The 20,570-nt window shown below is 46.5% G+C and overlaps 21 non-coding genes across 21 annotated transcripts; all 21 read right to left on the bottom strand.

Moving 5' to 3' along the window:
• Positions 1-363: 363 nt before the first annotated feature.
• Positions 364-435, bottom strand: TRNAQ-CUG (transfer RNA glutamine (anticodon CUG)). The gene has a single exon. It is a non-coding gene; the product is annotated as a tRNA-Gln (tRNA).
• Positions 436-441: 6 nt separating this feature from the next.
• Positions 442-513, bottom strand: TRNAE-UUC (transfer RNA glutamic acid (anticodon UUC)). The gene has a single exon. It is a non-coding gene; the product is annotated as a tRNA-Glu (tRNA).
• A 78-nt stretch (positions 514-591) lies between these two features.
• On the bottom strand, positions 592-663 carry TRNAQ-CUG (transfer RNA glutamine (anticodon CUG)). The gene has a single exon. It is a non-coding gene; the product is annotated as a tRNA-Gln (tRNA).
• A 6-nt stretch (positions 664-669) lies between these two features.
• Positions 670-741, bottom strand: TRNAE-UUC (transfer RNA glutamic acid (anticodon UUC)). The gene has a single exon. It is a non-coding gene; the product is annotated as a tRNA-Glu (tRNA).
• Positions 742-818: 77 nt separating this feature from the next.
• TRNAQ-CUG (transfer RNA glutamine (anticodon CUG)) lies at positions 819-890 on the bottom strand. Its single transcript has one exon. It is a non-coding gene; the product is annotated as a tRNA-Gln (tRNA).
• A 6-nt stretch (positions 891-896) lies between these two features.
• TRNAE-UUC (transfer RNA glutamic acid (anticodon UUC)) lies at positions 897-968 on the bottom strand. The gene has a single exon. It is a non-coding gene; the product is annotated as a tRNA-Glu (tRNA).
• A 79-nt stretch (positions 969-1,047) lies between these two features.
• Positions 1,048-1,119, bottom strand: TRNAQ-CUG (transfer RNA glutamine (anticodon CUG)). Its single transcript has one exon. It is a non-coding gene; the product is annotated as a tRNA-Gln (tRNA).
• Positions 1,120-1,125: 6 nt separating this feature from the next.
• Positions 1,126-1,197, bottom strand: TRNAE-UUC (transfer RNA glutamic acid (anticodon UUC)). The gene has a single exon. It is a non-coding gene; the product is annotated as a tRNA-Glu (tRNA).
• A 78-nt stretch (positions 1,198-1,275) lies between these two features.
• TRNAQ-CUG (transfer RNA glutamine (anticodon CUG)) lies at positions 1,276-1,347 on the bottom strand. The gene has a single exon. It is a non-coding gene; the product is annotated as a tRNA-Gln (tRNA).
• A 6-nt stretch (positions 1,348-1,353) lies between these two features.
• On the bottom strand, positions 1,354-1,425 carry TRNAE-UUC (transfer RNA glutamic acid (anticodon UUC)). Its single transcript has one exon. It is a non-coding gene; the product is annotated as a tRNA-Glu (tRNA).
• Positions 1,426-1,503: 78 nt separating this feature from the next.
• On the bottom strand, positions 1,504-1,575 carry TRNAQ-CUG (transfer RNA glutamine (anticodon CUG)). Its single transcript has one exon. It is a non-coding gene; the product is annotated as a tRNA-Gln (tRNA).
• Positions 1,576-1,581: 6 nt separating this feature from the next.
• Positions 1,582-1,653, bottom strand: TRNAE-UUC (transfer RNA glutamic acid (anticodon UUC)). Its single transcript has one exon. It is a non-coding gene; the product is annotated as a tRNA-Glu (tRNA).
• Positions 1,654-1,799: 146 nt separating this feature from the next.
• TRNAE-UUC (transfer RNA glutamic acid (anticodon UUC)) lies at positions 1,800-1,871 on the bottom strand. The gene has a single exon. It is a non-coding gene; the product is annotated as a tRNA-Glu (tRNA).
• A 10,251-nt stretch (positions 1,872-12,122) lies between these two features.
• TRNAQ-CUG (transfer RNA glutamine (anticodon CUG)) lies at positions 12,123-12,194 on the bottom strand. The gene has a single exon. It is a non-coding gene; the product is annotated as a tRNA-Gln (tRNA).
• A 6-nt stretch (positions 12,195-12,200) lies between these two features.
• TRNAE-UUC (transfer RNA glutamic acid (anticodon UUC)) lies at positions 12,201-12,272 on the bottom strand. Its single transcript has one exon. It is a non-coding gene; the product is annotated as a tRNA-Glu (tRNA).
• Positions 12,273-12,347: 75 nt separating this feature from the next.
• TRNAQ-CUG (transfer RNA glutamine (anticodon CUG)) lies at positions 12,348-12,419 on the bottom strand. Its single transcript has one exon. It is a non-coding gene; the product is annotated as a tRNA-Gln (tRNA).
• A 6-nt stretch (positions 12,420-12,425) lies between these two features.
• TRNAE-UUC (transfer RNA glutamic acid (anticodon UUC)) lies at positions 12,426-12,497 on the bottom strand. Its single transcript has one exon. It is a non-coding gene; the product is annotated as a tRNA-Glu (tRNA).
• Positions 12,498-12,572: 75 nt separating this feature from the next.
• On the bottom strand, positions 12,573-12,644 carry TRNAQ-CUG (transfer RNA glutamine (anticodon CUG)). The gene has a single exon. It is a non-coding gene; the product is annotated as a tRNA-Gln (tRNA).
• A 5,080-nt stretch (positions 12,645-17,724) lies between these two features.
• TRNAE-UUC (transfer RNA glutamic acid (anticodon UUC)) lies at positions 17,725-17,796 on the bottom strand. Its single transcript has one exon. It is a non-coding gene; the product is annotated as a tRNA-Glu (tRNA).
• A 77-nt stretch (positions 17,797-17,873) lies between these two features.
• Positions 17,874-17,945, bottom strand: TRNAQ-CUG (transfer RNA glutamine (anticodon CUG)). The gene has a single exon. It is a non-coding gene; the product is annotated as a tRNA-Gln (tRNA).
• A 226-nt stretch (positions 17,946-18,171) lies between these two features.
• TRNAE-UUC (transfer RNA glutamic acid (anticodon UUC)) lies at positions 18,172-18,243 on the bottom strand. The gene has a single exon. It is a non-coding gene; the product is annotated as a tRNA-Glu (tRNA).
• Positions 18,244-20,570: the final 2,327 nt, after the last annotated feature.

The raw sequence follows: 20,570 nt of genomic DNA, 5'->3' as shown, positions 1-20,570 counted from the left end.
TGGTACGCTCCAAGGGCGACGACGCCAGAGAGCATACCAAGAGCTTGAAGCGCGTCCCGAAAATCCTCTACGCGAAACGGGCGAACACGAGTGTCGCCGTGCAAAAAAACAGTGTTTAACAGGATGCGTCCTGTAGGTAGCCGAGGCAAAATAATCTGGTAATCCTTATCGTCCGATGTCAAAAGCCTGTTGCCGCGGCTAACAGCTGCATAAGCCGCTCCACTGGAGCTCATGATCCCGCGATCCGTTCAGCTCGGGAGCCGGAAGCAGAATGTCCACGCCGGATTCGAGTCACGGCCAAGCCGCGCGGCTGCCGCTCACTGAGCACTGTAGGTGAACTAGGAGAAGCAAAAGCGAAAAAGAAGGTCTCACCGAGATTTGAACTCGGATTGCTGGATTCAGAGTCCAGAGTGCTAACCGTTACACCATGAGACCGCACACTTCCGACGCCGGGAATCGAACCCGGGCCTCCTGGGTGAAAGCCAGGTATCCTAACCACTAGACCACGCCTGATTCGAGACACGGTCAAGCAGAGCGGCTGCCGCTCACCGAGCACTGTAGGTGAACTGGGAGAAGCAAAAGCGAAAAAGAAGGTCTCACCGAGATTTGAACTCAGATTGCTGGATTCAGAGTCCAGAGTGCTAACCGTTACACCATGAGACCGCACACTTCCGACGCCGGGAATTGAACCCGGGCCTCCTGGGTGAAAGCCAGGTATCGTAACCACTAGACCACGCCAGATTCGAGTCACGGTCAAGCAGCGCGGCTGCCGCTCACCGAGCACTGTAGGTGAACTGTGAGAAGCAAAAGCGAAAAAAAGGTCTCACCGAGATTTGAACTCGGATTGCTGGATTCAGAGTCCAGAGTGCTAACCGTTACACCATGAGACCGCAAACTTCCGACGCCGGGAATTGAACCCGGGCCTTCTGGGTGAAAGCCAGGTATCCTAACCACTAGACCACGCCAGATTCGAGTCACGGCCAAGCCGCGCGGCTGCCGCTCACTGAGCACTGTAGGTGAACTAGGAGAAGCAAAAGCGAAAAAAAAAGGTCTCACCGAGATTTGAACTCGGATTGCTGGATTCAGAGTCCAGAGTGCTAACCGTTACACCATGAGACCGCACACTTCCGACGCCGGGAATCGAACCCGGGCCTCCTGGGTGAAAGCCAGGTATCCTAACCACTAGACCACGCCAGATTCGAGTCACGGTCAAGCAGCGCGGCTGCCGCTCACCGAGCACTGTAGGTGAACTGGGAGAAGCAAAAGTGAAAAAGAAGGTCTCACCGAGATTTGAACTCGGATTGCTGGATTCAGAGTCCAGAGTGCTAACCGTTACACCATGAGACCGCACACTTCCGACGCCGGGAATCGAACCCGGGCCTCCTGGGTGAAAGCCAGGTATCGTAACCACTAGACTACGCCAGATTCGAGTCACGGTCAAGCAGCGCGGCTGCCGCTCACCCAGCACTGTAGGTGAACTGGGAGAAGCAAAAGCGAAAAAAAAGGTCTCACCGAGATTTGAACTCGGATTGCTGGATTCAGAGTCCAGAGTGCTAACCGTTACACCATGAGACCGCACACTGCCGACGCCGGGAATCGAACCCGGGCCTCCTGGGTGAAAGCCAGGTATCCTAACCACTAGACCACGCCGGATTCGAGTCACGGTCAAGCAGCGCGGCTGACGCTCACCGAGCACTGTAGGTGAACTGGGAGAAGCAAAAGCGAAAAAGGTCTCACCGAGATTTGAACTCGGATTGCTGGATTCAGAGTGCTAACCGTTACACCATGAGACCGCACACTTCCGACGCCGGGAATCGAACCCGGGCCTCCTGGTTGAAAGTCAGGTATCCTAACCACTAGACCACGCCGGTTTTTTTTTTTTATTACCCGCCGTGGTTGCTGAGTGGCTATGGTGTTGGACTGCTGAGCACGAGGTCGCGGGATCGCATCCCGGCCACGGCGGCCGCATTTCGATGGGGGCGAAAACACCCGTGTGCTTAGATTTAGGTGCACGTTAAAGAACCCCTGGTGGTCAAAATTTTCGGAGTCCTCCACTACGGCGTGCCTCATAATCAGAAACTGGTTTTGGCACGTAAAACCCCAAATATTATTATTTTTTGTTTATTGCCGGATTTCTCCTCGTACAATGGACAGGAATTCTTGCTGGAATTCGACATACATACACTGAGACTCGACATACAAAATGAGACTCGTACTTTGTCTCGTGTTGTTAGGTTAGTACGGCTCTTGGGTTAGCAACTGACCAAAAACAGGTAGCCATTCTGGAGGATCGGAAAGTGTCCTGTAGACGTCGCGGACGTACATAATAGCGTCTCTGAAGTACACTTTTGACGGTTGTGATTTAACATTCTCGTGTCTTACATCCATTCGCGTCTTCCAAACACTGTGCATTGTCAACAACATCAGGAGATCACACGGCACTTCCCCTGTCTGATCAAACGGCAGAAATCGAATCCCGTGAGGTGTAAGTGGAAGTTGCTTTTTGAGTGTCCTTTGTAAAATGTCCCACAGAAAAACAGAGTCTGAACAGTCTAAAAATACGTGCTCGGTGGTTTCGGGCTTATTGCATATTGTACAGTTAGTACTCCAAGGGACAAAAATACCTTTTTCTTTAAGCCAGGGTTTTACAGGGAGCGCGCCGGTGTGAAGAAAGAAGAAAAACGTCTTGGTCGACACTCTAACAGGCATCTTTTTAACGCGACTCAAAACATTACGCTCTCGTCCTAGTACATATAAGGAACAATAGATCGGCACAGGACACATCACATCAAGCAAGTCTCTGTACAATTTTTTCTTTGTTACAGCCGAGAGATATTCAGTCGAAAAGTGACTTTTCAAGAAACGAAAAGCATCAACGACTTCTTTCATAAACCCTTTCAATGGAACATGATTAGTAGAATACGATGGCACTATGTATTCGGGTAATGCCTGGCTCAAAAACACTTGACAAGTACTCTGCAGGAAGGCATCGTTCTGTTGCCTCAAGAAAAAGAACCGTGTAACAACTTGTTTAAGAAATAAATGCGATAAGCCCAGCCCTCCGTTTTTAACCAACTGAAATAAGTTCAGACGACTAGTACGCTCCCAGTTCGACCCCCAAATAAAGACAGCAAACAGTCTGTGTAACTTTTGCACAGACATCCTTGTCATGCAAAGCACTTGCATCATATAGAAAACTTTTGTTACGATGAACATATTACACACAGTTGCACGTGTAAAGATTGAGAAATCGCGTCCGCCCCGTTTTGTTGTTTGGGATTTAATCCGGTCAATTTCACCCGCCCATTGGTCTTTGTTTCCGCGATAGTGTTCCAAAGGAATGCCAAGGTATTTGCCCGGCGTATCAGTAAACCTTATACCTTCGAATTGAGTCGGCCTCTCGTCGCATTCACCGTGCGAGAATCCTAGGCATTTTTGCCAACTAATGGCGCTTCCAGTTAGGCTGCAAAATGTTTTTGCTTCCTTAATGGCACTTTCGATGCTTTTTTGAGTTCGGCAAAAGATTGCGATGTCGTCTGCGTACGAGAGGACTTTAATTTCGTGCGTTAAGAAGCGATAGCCGCATATCGTTTTGTTGTTCAGAATTTTTTAAACAGAACGGTTCAAGATATATGGCGAATAGCAGGCTTGAGGCTGGGCATCCTTGGCGCACACTAGACCTTACTGGGATTCCTTCGCTAAGCTTTTTGTTAATGATAAGCTTAGTAGTACAGTTATTATATGCCATTTTCACGCCTTCACTTATTACGCTGCCTACGTTAACTTGTTCTAGCACTGCGGACAGTATGCCGTGTGCGACTTTGTCGAAAGCTTTCTCTAGATCTAGTTGAAGCATTGCTATCTTTCCGGAAAAAGCGTCGCAACCTTCTAGTATGCTTCTGGTGGTATGTATGTTTGTGAATATGCTTCTTCCTTTAATCCCGCATGTTTGATGTGGGCCAACTATAGCTGTAAAAACTGACTGGAGTCTTCTTGCTACTACTTTCATAAAGATCTTATAATCTACATTTGTCAAACTTATGGGCCGATAAGACTCTACTGACTGCAATTTGGAGAGCTCATCGGTTTTAGGAATTAGAACTACGTGACTTAGTTTGAACGGTGGAGGCATTTGTTTACTATCGTAGGCTTTTGCTATAACATGGTATAGTATTTCTGCTACTTCATTCTTAAAAACTTTATAGAACGCTGATCCCAGGCCGTCTGGCCTAGGCGTCTTTCCTTTGCTCAAATCTTCAATTCGCTTGTTTGATTTCGTCTCTAGTAATTTGTCTTTCAAGCTCTAGTTTAATATCCTCGTCAAGCCTTGGCATTTGCTTAACATATTCGTTTATAAATATATCATTTACTTGCACTTCGTTGCCAAGCAAACTACGGTATCGTTCTGCAAATGCTGTTTCAATGACGTTCTTATCTGTCGAGACTTCGTTTTGGTAGCGAATTTCATTTATTTCGTTTTTTGTTGCATATCTTTTTTCTTCACCAATCGCCCTCTTAGTTGGTCTTTCGCCTAACCAAAGCCTCTCTGAACGCGCTCTAATAACAGCGCCTTTATATTTTTCTTCTTCCATCTGTTCCATCTGTCTTTTGACTTCACTTTTAACCCTTATAAAAATTTCTAGCAACATTTTTTAGACACTCTTTAGACTTTTGTTACTAGAACCTACCAACAGTCAATTGAAATCCTACCAGCTGTCTTTATACATCCTAACAACGCTCTAGTAACATCCTAGAAACAATTGGCCACCAACTTCCAATAGAAACATGTTCATAGGATGTCTTTAAACTTCCTACCAATTTCCTATGAACATTTGTCTTTATACACCCTAGTAACATACTTTCAAAAGAGAAATGTTCATATATATTCTGTTAACTTCCTACCAATCCCCTATTAACAAGCTTTCTTTATACACCATATTAACATTCTTTCAAAAGAAAAATTTTCATATATTTTCTGTTGACTTCCTACCAATCCCTATTAACAAGCTTTCTTTATACACCGTATTAACATTCTTCCAATTGAACAATGTTTGTAAACGTTCTGCCAACTTCCTACCAATCACATATTAACATTTGTCTTTAAACACCCCAGTAACATCCTATCAAGAATTGGATGCCATCAAGAATTGGCTACCGTACTTCAATTGAAGCATGTTCATAGATGGTCTGTAAACATTCTACTAACCACCAACCAACACAAGTCCTTAGGCTCTTTAGTAACACTCTGGCAATATTTTACTTCCATGTACTTGTGTACTTGCTACTGACGTCTTATTATCCCCCTAGTAACATTTGTCCCACATACGACCTAGTAGCATGGTGTAAAAATTTGTCAGTATGCGTGAACATGTTGGTAAAAGGCAGTATGAAACCTAGAACATGGAAACATGAAACGTGAACATGGAAAACAAATGCAAGTTTGCACTGAAAGAATTTTATTCACACAAAAATATTTACACAGAATTGTGAGAGAAGTAGTAGAGAAATTAATAAAAATAATAAATGAATAATGACTTAGTTGATTGCGGCATGGCAGCTGTCGCATAGTCTCTAGCAAGCATCGATTATAATGTATTTTTTAGATTCAGAACTGATGTCTGAGAATGTTTGCAGAATGAACCAACCCTGCACAGAAACAAGATGGTCAGTGTTAACATCATGTTCAGGTTAGCATATCACATACACAGAACAGCTTTTTAACAGGGTTCACATGAATCCTAAAATTGTAACAGTCATCCCTGTTTACTTGCAGAGGAGATGTCAAGGATGAGGAACATTTCGAATGCATATCCTTTGCTGCGTTGTATTTACTACGTGTTATTAAAATTAGGAAAGTGTCCAAAATGTTTTCTCTACCAATTATCTGCATAATGAGTTACTCACTCAAAAAGTTAATTGCATGGTTTATTCGTGGTGAAATTTGTAGCGCGCACATCAGACACGGACGCAGAGACGGTGGACACGCGAGCGCTTACTCACAGCTGGTTATTTTTGGAAGGACTGAACGTAACAGCGCCAGCTAGCTGCACCGAGCATGTGCAAAACGTGTCATCCATATTTATATAAGGAGATTACAGAGCCTGAAGCAGTATTCAAGAATACAAATGCTTTGTCAGTGATAGCAACCAATGGCTGACTGACGCATATTTAAGCACGCCTTATTATATGGAACGCTCCTGTAATTTGACGTGATCGTTTATTTTTACTCGAAAACAAAATATCAGTGTCAAAAAATACCGGTTCACAATGACATTGGTTGCAATGGTTAAACAAGCGCGAATGATTTTCTTTCACATTCGCACTTGTCTAACCAGTGCAACCTATGGCATTGTGAACCGGTTCGTTGAAACATGTAATTGTGAACCGTGAAACTATGCGCTCAATATTTTACTATCTCTCACTAAGTGCAGCCAGAGTAGGAAAGAGCAAAGAATGATTTTATTATCAGACAATATTTAACACATTAAATCATTGCGAACGCTGTGAAAACGAAGTATTCGCACGCTTCTTGTTTATAGCAACTTCAAGCGAACCGCATGACGCGGGGCAGCTGGAAAATGTAAGACAATCGTTCTTAAAACATTTCACGTCGTTACAGTTCGCGCTATAATAACCTGCCAAAATGCGGCGTAAGAAACAGAAATAAAATAACATCAAAATAATATGCTTATGAAAAATGATGGAAAAGAACATACCTTTTATTAGAGTTTGGAGATAGAGAAAACTTCGGCGCATAGCAGTCTTGAGGAACAGCTGTTCGCTATTTGCGCAGTTTAAAACACGGACAGTGCCAATATTAAATCACTTCACACGACACTGCATCGCAGCTGGCAGAGAAGTTCCAGAAACGCTCACATCATGGAACGAAGAAAGCACCGTGGGCTTCGCAAACACCTTGCTGGTTGGCTTGCATCGATCAATTAGCCACAACACAGCATAAGAATAAGTAGAAGCAAAAACAGCTAGATTGCTGCTACAATACGCCACGAAACACCTACATCGCTCGACCGTACCATGCCGGCGTCGCAAAGAAACTGATGGCGATTGCGATGGTCTCCCTCATTGCCTCGACTCGGCCAACTGTCAAATTTCTGCGCATGCGCGGGAGAGGCATGTGACATTCTTTCCATCCACCTGCTTCGCCTTGACCACCGCGGAACTAAAGCCCCTCTTTAAGCCGAAACATGCCCCCCCCCCCCTCCCCCACTACCTTGCGATGGTTGACTCACACCTAGACATTCTTCGCCTTTCGGTGAAAGCTGTGGCCGGCCTTTTTGTACGCACCCCTTTTTGGGAACTGCACCTAGAGGGAGGAATGTCCCTCGTGGCCGAGGTTGAAAAAAAAAAAAAAAAAACTGACCGGACAGCCGGCTCGATTTTGTTGGGCATTTAGGGGCTGCATAGTTTTATCTTTCGAGACAATTATTGTTCTGAAAACCAACTTTTTTCTCGAAATGTAATAAACATAGTAAAATAAAATCATATTGGGTATATTATGTGTTTATTCTATTTTGCGCAAGAGCATCCTTTAGCACTTGCTGCTTTCGAAGACAAAACTTTGCTCTCTGGCGCCCAACGGTGAAGCACATTGTAGTACTATTTTTATAGTCAAATACATGTCCAAAGCGTGGCGGCTATGACGTTAGCAGTTTTCAGACGCCCGAAGCACGGCAAAAGCATGGCCTTTAATATCCTGGCTCTTGGCATACGGAATGCCATTATTACAGATGTCATGATGACCCCTTGTCGGAGCTCAAAATTTTGTCGCCGTGTTGTGAAGCAAGATCACTGAATAATAAGAGTGCATAATTATTTCTTTTCAATCTGTTTTCACACACAGCAAGCTACTATCGCCATAAAGCACATCAACTGACATAGTTACTTTGCCTTCACTTTGGTGCAATGCCCTATTTCCTTTAATGTGCAGAGGCCGTCGGTAGGAGGCAGGGACGAAAGCGTGCGAATGGGAACGCGTAGAAAGCTACATTTTTTATACAGTAAGGGTAATTTAATTATTTTTTTCACAGAAAGGTGTTACTTGCACAAAGTTCAGCTTTTCTTTCTATTCGACCTGTGCGCTTCTCAGGTCAATACTCGCTCTCACTCAGCAGCAGCTGTATTTTGCAGCCTTTTGGACATATGAGCGGCAACGTTCCAGCGCCGTGTTATGCTGAGTCTTTTTCTTCTTTTTAACAAATATCGTGACGCTACTATGCTGACACGTTCCAGCTTAGGGCGTACACTTTATATCGCAGAATGCACTGACCTGATTATTTCGTTGCAGAGCTAATTGGTGGCATTGCAATAGCAGTGCGTGGTAAGGGCAAATTTACGCTCGAGCCCCACGCCACGCCACCCGCCTGCCCGCACGCATGTGGTCGGGTAAAAATTTGCACATTTCGTAGACTGGTACACACAATTCGGTTTACACTGCATGTGCGAGCCCAGTGAATGCCAAAATTTGTGAACCAGTGGGCGAAATGTACAGTTTTTGGCACGACCGCACGCGTCACGGCTCAAGCATAAATCGGCCTTTAATTAACCAGCCCCAAGGTCGGGATAAAGATCTGGAACTGGTGCGTGGCCTGCATAGTAGTCCGCTATCACACCGGTCAGGTGGTGTAACGCAAGCATTTTTTCTCGGAGTGTGCTCACGTTACCGCACGCTCACGTAGTCCAGTAGAACCTTTAAAAATATTAGTTCTAACAGTTTACGAACATATTTCTTTAAACAATTTAGTAGCACTCCGTCAACAATTGGCTACCGACTTGGATTGGGACTATTATTTAAAACGAAGAGCTTGACTCCTGAGTATGTCATATATCGGCTTTAATGTGTGTTAGAAAAATTTATCAAAAACTTTCAAGTTACTTCCCATTCTAAATATTTTTCGGCAAACAGTACGAGCTGTGGACGTACTGAGGATACATGTCCTTCAAACAAAAAAAAATATAGTTCGGTGATGTATAGTAAAACATTCTTTACACAAAAGTAAGGAGCCTTTTTTCGCAGTACTAAAGTGGTTATAGAGACAAAAGCTAGAAAAATACATGTTGATGGGGACCTTAAAATATTCTGCCACTAGAGTAAGAATGAAGTCTTTTACGGTGTATTAAAAATATTCTTTATACAAAAGTAAGAAGGAAGTCTATTAACGGTGTATTTAAAACATTCTTTATACAAAAGTAAGAAGGAAGTCTGTTAACTGTGTATTGAAAATATTCTTTATACAAAAGTAAGAAGGAAGTCTTTTAACGGTGTATTTAAAACATTATTTATACAAAAGTAAGAAGGAAGTCTTTTAACGGTGTATTTAAAACATTCTTTATACAAAAGTCAGAAGAAAGTCTTTTAACGGTGTATTTAAAACATTCTTTATACAAAAGTCAGAAGAAAGTCTGTTAACGGTGTATTGAAAATATTCTTTATACTAAAGTAAGAAGGAAGTCTTTTGACTGTGTATGAACAAATGTTACTAGAATGTAAATGTAAATAGACTGTCAATAAAGTAAATAGAAAGTTGGTAGGAGTTCTAAAGAATGTTAACGTTCATTTTTATAAGGGAAACAAACCCGGTATTGTAGTCTCGGCGTTCAAAAGGAAATCAAGTGTGCACTGTAGTTCTTTTTCCGTTTGTTTTTATTTATGTCGTAGTATGCATGATCTGTCTATTGCACTTAGTTTAACTTCGCACTTGAATTGTTCCCAAGCTTCGATGAAATTTGTGTGACTCGTGGACACTATTTCCAATTTCTCGCGTACTATTTGGACAAATGTGTCATCGGTTAAGAGCTGTTCATTTAATTTCCACAGTTCCCAGTTGAATGCAAAGACTTTGCGCTTTCTACCTATTTCAAACATTACGAAGCTATGATCACTATAACTAACATGTTTCAAGGCATAGTTACAGCACATAGACATAACATCCGAAGAGATATAAACGCGATCTAATCGTGCGTGGCTTTCGCCCTGAAAGTGGGTGAATTGCACTTGATCTCCACGGAATATGTCCCCTACATCGACAAGGCCACATTCATCCACCAACGCCTTAAGCTGTAGGGCACTTTTGTCCCGTACTGGTTCATTCTTAACTGAGTCTTCGGGCATGCAAATACAATTAAAATCGCCAAGCAAAATGAGTTGCCTGTCACACTTTAGAAAGCCAGCGACACAATAAAAAAAGAACTTTTCTTTCTGAAATTTGGTTCGGCGCGTACACACATAATTCGCCATTGTACTTGGTTTAAATAAAAGTCGCACAATGCTAACCGTCCGTCATCGGAGGTGATAACACCCTCTTCAACGATTCCAATACCTCGTTTCAGAAAGATAGCACAACCGCCAGACTTTCCAACGGCATGGCAAACACAAACGTGGAAATCTAATGCGTAAGTTTGGACCATGCGGTCCGCCTGCTCCTCGCTGTCTATTTTTGACTCCTGTAAGGCTAGAATATCGATAGTATTTTCTTTCAGCAGACGTCTTAACTGCACTTGCCGCTTTCTTGCTGTGAGACCGCGCACATTCAGCGTGCCTATTCTTAATGCCGACAAGGACGTTGAATTCACAGAAAGCGACAGGTCAAGCGGACCGCTGGGTGATTGTGCCGAATTGACGGGACGCACACTTACACTGTTATATCACACTAATTCTGAGTGCTTCGTCATGGATGGCGAAGTAGAGGCGTTTTCCTTGTCGGTAGGCATGGCGACGTTTCGTGCTGCGCGTCCCGCTCCAGTCTAGCGGTAAAGTCGTCCCTCGGACAGCGCACTCCGCTAACGCGAAGGCCCTGTCGGTGTAGTCCTCCTGTCTGGAGGCACGTTGGGCTTCACCTTCAGGGGAGCCCTACGGTGGGACCCTGCCTTTGGGGGCGGTTCACCGGCGTTGACCTTCTCTCGGTTGTCGTCTTCGATGGTATTTTCCCGTGGTCTCTTTGAGACAGCGACGCCAGGGTTGGTTTTTCCTCCCGAGTTGATGCTCTCCATTGCGGTTCCGCTCTCTTCCGTCTCGTCTGTCTAGCTAACGGCAGCACAGTTGGTAGGAGTTTTCGCGGCCTCTGAAGTATTCCGAGGCTCGTCGTTCTTTCCATTTTGAGTGACCGCAGCTTTCATAGGTCCCTTGTTTTCGGATGGGACAGAAGGCGTGGCACCCGACGTTGTCGGCTTCTCGCCTCCACTGACGGTCTTCTCCGCGTCGACTTGGTCCATGAGGTGCTCATCGACGGTGTCGCTTCGCCCAGTTCCGGTCACACTGGCGTAGCTACGCTCGCATTGACTCTCGTCGTGGCCATAGCGACGACAGAGCTTGCAACGCGGAACTCCGCACTCGCGCCGTATGTGACCGGTGCCATGGCACCGAAGGCAGAGCGGGGGTCTGCCTGGGACGTGCACGAGTGCGTGGTCTTCCCCGACGCGAAGTGGATGAGGCAGGTCTTCCACGGTAACGCCTACCTTCAGCCGTAGGGACACCAGGCGCCTGTGGGAGCCTTTGTCGTTGCAGCCTGCAACGCGCCACTTTTCCCTCGAAATTTCGCTGACCTTGCCAAAAGGAGCCAAGGCGCCTTTGACTTCGTCGTCCGGAGTCGTATGTAGAAGCCAATACGGCTTCATCCTGACGTCTTGATTTCGAGGGTCTATCACCATGCATCGGTGGTCCTTTACGCTGAAGGTTGGAGCAGACAAAATCTTTTGTTTGTCCTTTTCGTCCTTGAAAGTGATGGCCCAGACGTGGTTCATCTGATAGGCACCGAGGGCCTCCACTTCTGGCATCAGCTGCAGATAGTGAAGTGCCTCACGGAAATGCTCGACACGGTAGGGCCTCGCCTTCACGTCTCCGTGCAAAAAAACGGTCGTTGTAACTGTCGATCCTGTAGGTAGTTCCGGCAAAATAACCTGGTAGTCATCCTTCGGTGTGTCGTTCAACCTGAGACCGCGGCCCTGCTGGGCCGCCGTAACCGCCCCTTCGGGCAAAACATCCCGCGACCGTTCACTGCGGTGTCCGGAAGTGGAATCTAGACCACGCCGGATTCGAGACACGGTCAAGCAGCGCGGCTGCCGCTCACCGAGCACTGTAGGTGAACTGGGAGAAGCAAAAGCGAAAAAGGTCTCACCGAGATTTGAACTCGGATTGCTGGATTCAGAGTCCAGAGTGCTAACCGTTACACCATGAGACCGCACACTTCCGACGCCGGGAATCGAACCCGGGCCACCTGATTGAAAGCCAGGTATCCTAACCACTAGACCACGCCGGATTCGAGTCACGGTCAAGCAGCGCGGCTGCCGCTCACCGAGCACTGTAGGTGAACTGGGATAAGCAAAAGCGAAAAAGGTCTCACCGAGATTTGAACTCGGATTGCTGGATTCAGAGTCCAGAGTGCTAACCGTTACACCATGAGACCGCACACTTCCGATGCCGGGAATCGAACCCGGGCCTCCTGGGTGAAAGCCAGGTATCCTAACCACTAGACCACGCCGGATACGAGTCACGGCCAAGCCGCGCGGCTGCCACTCACCGAGCACTGTAGGTGAACTGGGAGAAGCAAAAGCGAAAAAGGTCTCACCGAGATTTGAACTCGGATTGCTGGATTCAGAGTCCAGAGTGCTAACCGTTACACCATGAGACCGCACACTTCCGACGCCGGGAATCGAACCCGGGCCTCCTGGGTGAAATCCAGGTATCCTAAATTTTTCTTTATTTATTGCCGGTCTTCGACACAGTATACGACAAAAGTACACAAAATATATAGTGCGCCAGAAGGCACAAGTGGCCTAACGGCCACTGAGGCCTGGCGTTGTCATCTTTGAAATTCCCAGAGCTCTACCAAAGGCTCCAGCCTTGACAGCCACTCAGGAACATCTGTTTGCACTTTCAAAGTCTCCAGGAATCTGTGTACGCCTTCGCGAAAATACATACGTGTTGGTCGAGCGTCCGGATTACAAAAATAGCCAGCCGTTCGGGAGCGCCATATACTGTGGAGGCCCATCACCATAATCTGGTCAAAAGGACCGCCATCCTCATTATCGGTTGACAGGTACCTGACCCCGTGAGAGTCTAGAGGTAATTCTTTTTTAATGGTTCTTTGGAGCACGTCCCAGAAAAATACCCCTTGCCAGCAATGAAGAAAAACCTGGTCTATTGTCTCAAGCTGCTTGCATATAAGGCAGTGGGAACCCCATGGTAGAAATAAACCCCTTTCCTCTAGAAAGGACTTAACAGTTAAAGTTCCAGTGTGTAACTTGAAAAAGAAATATTTGGCTCCCGGCGACACCTGCATTTTTTAAACTCTATTTAAGACATTGCCACCTGGGCCTCCAGAGTGTATGGTCCTGTACAAGGGCACTGGAAACAGCGCGTCACAAACATCCCTGTACAATGTTTTTCTTTTAACGCTACTCTAATACTGCATCGAAAAACGTACGCTCAGAAATTTGACACTTTGAATAATTTCTCTAAAGAAATCACAAACACTTCTTGAAATACATTGCGTTGTAATAACATACTCAGGCAAAACTTGCCCGAGTCTTTGTTCACACACGGTGCGCAGGAATGGGTCTCTAACATCACGAAAAAATAAAAACCTGTTTACAATCTGTCGCACAAACAAATTTCCCAGTCCTAAACCACCGGCCTTCACCTGCCGAAACAAGTTTGTGCGGCTGCACCTCTCCCATGTGGACGCCCAAACAAAGACAGCAAATAAACGATGCAGCTTCTGCACGTTTACTCGGGAACAATGTAGCACTTGCATTGCATTCCACAACTTACTAATAAAAAAAAGATCGCACGCCGTAGCTCTTGCGAAGACAGATAAATGAGCGCTTGTCCATCTGTCCGCTTTTTCTCGCGTCTCTTTCAGCTGCGCTCGCCAGTACGGATCAGTGTCTCTATAAAATTCCAGCGGCACCCCCAAGTACTTCGGAGGCATTGTCACCCAAGCCACGTTGGCAAAAGTGTCTGGGGTTGAAGGCCACCCTCCGTGCCAAAATCCAAGGCACTTATCCCAATTCACCCGACTTCCGGTTACCTCACTGAAGCACCGCACTCTTTCAACTGTTTTACTAACACTTTCCTTGTCCCTACAAAGAACTGCAACATCGTTTGCATACGCAAGCAATTTCACTTCGGTTGCTTGTAGTCTAAATCCATGCATTTAATAGCTTTGTATTATGTTCAGACACAGTGCTTCAATATATGTATCAAACAACAGAGGGCTGAGGGGGCAACCTTGGCGCACCGAACGTCGTACGTTAATAGGGGCCCCCAGCAACTTATTAACAAGTAGCCTCATAGTGCAGGTACGGTACGCCAAGCTCACTCCCTCCCGGATGACCGAACCTATATTGATGTAGTCCAGGATGCAAAACAAAATACAATGTGGCACACAATCCAAAGGCCTTTTCCAAATCTAATTGTAGTAGTGCGACACGTGCATATGTGGCGTCACAGCATTCAAGTACACACCTCGCCTTGTGAATGTTGTAAACGATGCAACGGCCTTTGATCCCACACGTTTGATGAGGGCCAACTATTTCGCCTATAACACTCTGTAATCTGCTGGCAAGGACCTTCATGTAGATTTTGTAGTCTACGTTTGTCAGAGCGATAGGTGTGTATGACGATACCTGCTTAAGTTTATCTGCTTTGTCGGTTTTCGGAATAAGTACAGTATGTGACGTTCCAAGCGACACAGGTAAAGCATTTATTTCATATGCCTCATTGAATACCGCAGTCAGCGATGGAGCTAGTTGTTGCTTGAAAGTTTTGTAGAACGCTGCACTCAAGCCATCAGGCCCAGGCGATTTACCAGGGTTTAAATTATATATTGCACGCTCTACTTCCTGCTCGCTAATGGCCGTTTCCAGTCTTGCTTTTCGTTCCTCGTCTAGTCGTGGCATCGCCCGCAGATACGATTCTTTAAACCGGTCCAATTCGACATAACGCAAATCGAATAATGCCTGGTAATACTCAAAGAAAGCTTGCCCGATTTCTCTATTATCTGCTGCGGTGCGACCCGCCCATTGTACCTCAGTGACATGGTTCCTTCTTGCGTGCGCTTTTTCCATCCCTAGCGCCCGTTCTGTGGGCGTCTCCGCCACGGCTAGATGTTCAGCACTCGAGCGCACAAGCGCTCCACGATAGCGTTCTTCATTAATTTCTAGTTTTTGTTTTATTTTCCTAACGTCGTCAATCTATAATCCCGGTGCCTTGCACTCCAGAGCTAATAATTTTTCTAGCATAGACTTTAACTGCGTTTTATTTAGTTTTTCTTGGCACCGTATGCAGCTCGCCCTTTCAATTCCTTTTATTTTGATCTGCTGCTCGTACAGTTCCCATTCCTGGCCCAATTCATGTATTCCCCCTTCAGTGACTTTACGAATTTCTTCCTCCGCTCCCTCAGCGAATTCTTGATCATTGAGCAGTTTGTTGTTTAACTTCCAAAGATCCCACTGAAAACAGCTGCTTCGCTTTTCTGCACCAATGAAACATTGAACCATGCAGTGATCCGAGAAGGGCGCGGGCACTACGTCATAGCCATGACACTTTGGGACCAAACATGCACACACAAATTCTGTCGAGTCGGGCGTGGCTGGTACCTTGGAAATGAGTGTACTTAACTGGACACCTGCTCACCAGGCATTCTCCCACGTCCTCTAAAGCAAATTCATCAACTAATCGAATAAGAACGGCAGTAATACTATCCCTGAAAGTACGCGCACTAGTTTTGTCATCGGCGCTCAGAACACAATTGAAGTCACCCAACAGAATGAGCTGCCTTTCCGTGTTCAGGCGTTGCTTAATAAATTCAAAAAAGACAGTCCTCTCGTCAACTGCGGTGGGTGCATATATACAGACAGCGCGCCATTCAGTAGCACAAAAAACGAAATCACAGACAACTCCTCCTCCTGAAGGAAGTGAAACATGCGACTGAATAACTAGACCAGGCAGTTTTTTGACAAACATGACACACTCGGCAGAAGTACCAATTGCGTGACTGACAACGGCGTAAAACCTAGACGTGAAACGCTGCACCACGCTCTCAGTTTCTTCTTCCCCTTCGACCTTTGTTTCTTGTAGACCAAGCATATCGATATCTTGGTCAGTTAGAAGGCGCAGCACATGAATCTGCTTTTTCTTTGTGGCTAAGCCTCGCACATTTAGACTGGCAACTTTAAGCGTGAGTACAGAAGCCATTTTGCTGCGGTGATAAGAGGCCGAGAGCATGGTGCTTACCTTTCGCGTCCAGCACATCGCTAGACGCTTTTGTTGGTGCCGGGGTCACCTGTTTGGCCAGGTGGGCCTAGCTGCAAGGCCTGCTTTTCGGCGACTCTCGTTTCCGACCTTACATTTGGCTTTGTTTTGAAGAGTGGTCGTCTCCCTTGTGTCGTTTTCATCGGTGGCTCCTCGCTGCTAGCGGCCGCCGCCTGGTACTTTTCGTTTCCGCGTTCGGTTTACGTGCGTTTCGCTGTGCCGGTGACACTCAACGCCCGGTCGCCGCTCTTGTCGAGGGGCTCCTGGCTGTTCCCTGGTTCAGATACGTCCGACTCTGGTGCTCCCTCTGCACCAGTCGCCCTTCCGTCTTCTTTTCCTTCGCATCCTATCGTTGCCATTTCCTTGCTTTGTTTGGTAATCGTTTCTTTTCCTTCTCCCTCAGTCACCGAAGACTTTGCAGTCGCTGCAGGCTTCTCGCATTCCCCGGCTCCTTTTGCAGCTGCTTCCGCTTCGTCAACGACCATGATGTGGTCCGCCGAATCTACCGCCGACACAGTTCCTGTAGCCACTGCGTACGTCCGTACGCACTCCTCCTCACCGTGGCCGAAACGTCTGCATTTCGAACACCTTGGTATCTTGCATTCTCGGCGTACGTGGCCCGTGCCGCGGCAGCGCAAGCACTGCATCGGCCGTCCAGGCACGACTGCGAGGGCCAGCTCTCCTGCAACTCTTATCTGATGCGGAAGGTCCTCGATCTTCATACCAGGCTTCATCTTTAGGAGCACGGTTCTCGTGGTTGAACCCTTTTCGTGGACGCCTTGAACACGCCAGCGCTCACGAGTCACTTCAGTGACTTTCCCAAACGAGCAAGCGCCGTCCGAATGTCGTCGTGGGTCACGCCATGAAATTTCCAATGGAGTCGAAGCTTCGCCTGTTGGTCCTCTGGGTCCAGGACAAGGCACCGGTGCCCCTTGACGTTCAGCTCCTTGAAGGTGAGAAGCCGCTTCGTCGCTTCCGCGCTGCCTAAAGTCACCGCCCAGACGTGGTTGATTTGGTACGCCCCCAAAGCCACCACGTCAGGGAGCGTACCGGTCTTAGTCAGCGCGTCTCGGAAATCTTCGACTCTAAACGGTCGCGCTCGTGGGCCTCCGTGCATAAAAACCGTGTTCAAAAAACACGTCCGGTGGGCAGAGTTGGCAAAATAATCTGATACTCGCTATCTTGAACTTCTTCAGGCCTGTTTCCGCGGCCACAGAAGGTCGAAATCGCCGCTCCGCTGGAGCTCATGATTCGCCGTCCGTCACGCTCGGTGGCCGGAAGTAGAATCCACTAGACCACATCGGATTCGAGACACGGTCAAGCCGCATGTCGGCCGCTCACTAAACACTGTTGGTGAACTGGGAGAAGCAAAAGGAAAAAAGAAGGTCTCACCGAGATTTGAACTCTGATTGCTGGATTCGGAGTGCTAACCGTTACACCATGAGACCACACATTTCCGACGCCGGCAATCGAACCCGGGCCTCCTGGGTGAAAGCCAGGTATCCTAACCACTAGACCACGCCGGCTTCGAGACACGCTCAAGCCGCGTGGCTGCCGCTCACTAAGCACTGTATAGGTGAACTGGGAGAAGCAAAAGCAAAAAAGGTCTCACCGAGATTTGAACTCGGATTGCTGGATTCAGAGTCCAGAGAGCTAACCGTTACACCATGAGACCGCACTCTTCCGACGCCGTGAATCGAACCCGGGCCTCCTTTGTGAAAGCCAGGTATCCTTACCACGCCGGATTCGAGACATGGTCAAGCAGCGCGGCTGCCGCTCACTGAGCACTGTAGGTGAACTGGGAGAAGCAAAAGCAAAAAAGAAGGTTTCCCCGAGATTTGAACTCGGATTGCTGGATTCAGAGTCAAGAGTACTAACCGTTACACCATGAGACCGCACACTTCCAATGCCAGGAATCGAACCCGGGCCTCCCGGGTGAAAGCCAGGTATCCTAACCACTAGACCACGCCGGATTTTCCCCCCTTTATTTCCTCCTAACTGAAATGCCATGTGACATACATTGCTAAAAAAGAGAGCCAGCGTAGCTTATGCCGACTCGCTGACAATTAAATCGCTTGAATTTAGCCAAGTCATCCAATAGCGGCAACCACTCAGGCGGTTCTTTCAGCACTTTATACACTTCACGCATGTAGACGACGCTTGCAATAAAGTGTTCTCGGACAGAACGGACATTCACATCAGCGTGACCATACCGACATTCTTGTGGACTATATACTGTGGAGGCTCGGCAGCATTGTAAGGTCATATGGAACATCGTTATTGCCTGTATCTAAGTATCTGATACCCCGTGGGGTTTTTTGGTAATGCTTTTTTTAATGTTTGTTGTAAGATGTCCATATAAAAAGGGATCCCAACAGTCGATGAAGACGTGATCAACAGTCTCTGGTTTTTTTACACATTATACAATTGGTGGTCCGCGGCACAAATATTCCTTTGTCGGCCTGCCAAATCTTTACGGGCAGGGTATTTGTGTGGAGTTTAAGGAAGAATGATATTACCGATTGTTTCACGGGCATTCTTTATACCCTTTTGAGGACATCATCGCCTGAACCTCCATAGTATGCTATCCTATACATTGGAACTGGCATTAATGAGTATATCATATCACGATACAGTTTCATTCTTTTGACTGAACTTAAGTATCCTAGCGAGAAACGAACGCTAAGCGTACGGAAAGGTGACACTACTTGCCGAAGGAAACCTTTAACTGGACGGGATTCAACATTTGTACATGAAACAAGGAAGTCAGGTAAAAGATTACTTAATCGCACTTTTACCATGGTGCGCAAAAATGCATCACTCTGGTTCCGCAAGAACATAAACCGCGATACAATCTGGCGTACAGATAGGTGTGACAGTCCAAGACCACCGCTGCGAACTGATCTGAACAGATTAGAGCGGCTGCAGCGTTCCCAAGTTGAGCTCCAAATGAACACAGCGAACACTTGATGCAGCTTCTGTACATTCACTCTCGACATGAATAGCACTTGTACTATGTACCATATTTTAGCAACCAGAAAAATGTTGCACACAGTGGAGCGCGTGAACATTGACAGATTGCACCCTTGCCATGCCAGCGCTTTTTCCTTCGCCGTCTGTGTTTCCTGTTCCCAGAACTGAGTACTGTCTTTGTAATGCTCAAGCGGCACGCCAAGATATTTCACAGGCATGGTTACCCACTGTATGTTTGCGAAAGTGCGCGGTGTGCTTTGCCACGCGCCATGCCAAAACCCAATGCACTTGTCCCAGTTTATGGCACTACCTGTTTTTTACCAATAGATTTTCGCCACAGTTGCCACTTTGCTGACACTGTCATAGTCATCGCAAAACACTGCTAGATCATCTGCGCAGGAAAACACTTTCACCTCACTCTGCTGTAATTTGAAAACTCTTATTTTCTCGTTCTCTCCAATAGCTAGGCAAAAGGGCTCCAGGTATAATGTGAAAAGCAATGACGAAATTGGGCACCCTTGTTTCAGAGATGAGCAAACATTGACACTTCTCGTGATACTCTTGTTGATAATCACCCGTGTGCTGCAGTCTGTGTAGACCATTTTTAAACCATCTATAATCACTGATCCTATGTTCGTGTATTCTAAACTCTCGAAGAGGATATCATGAGACACACGGTCAAATGCCTTCTACAGGTCTAGCTGCAACATTGCAACTTTACCCTCGAAAACATCGACGCATTCTAGAACGCTCATGAGGACGTGTACATTGGTGGTTATTGTGCGCCCTTTAATCCCACACATTTGTTGGGCTCCAACTAAAAGTTTAATTACGCTCTGTAGCTTTTTTGCCAGTATTTTCATAAAAAGGTTATAGTCAGTGTTCGCTAAGCGAATGGGGCGGTACGATGCAACAGAGAAGCGCTTTACTGGATCGCCAGATTTCGGTATCAGGACCATCTGAGCTGTTCGGAAAGACGCGGGTATTCGGTTGTTTTTGTAGGACTGCACTAAAAATTTTCTCATAATATTGCTATTTCTGCTTTAAAAGTTTTGTAGAAAGCTGCGCTTAAACCACCCGGCCCAGGTGCCTTTCTTGAGCCTAGTTCTTCTATAGCAGCTTCAACTTCGCGCACAGTTATAGACGCTTCGAGGCCTTTTTTAAGGTTTTCTTCCAATCGTGGCATTAAGTGTAGGAAGTGGCTTATGAAACCACCCAGATCAGATTTCCCCCTTGCTGAACAGGTCTCCATAGTGTTCAACAAAGGAGTGTTCAATGATCATGCGGTCAGTCGTCACTTCGTCGTTGTAGCTTATCTGCTTCATGT

Source organism: Dermacentor variabilis, chromosome 9 (genome assembly GCF_050947875.1).
Source record: "Dermacentor variabilis isolate Ectoservices chromosome 9, ASM5094787v1, whole genome shotgun sequence".
Lineage (NCBI taxonomy): Eukaryota > Metazoa > Arthropoda > Arachnida > Ixodida > Ixodidae > Dermacentor > Dermacentor variabilis.
This window is presented reverse-complemented; position numbering and strand designations above follow the sequence as displayed.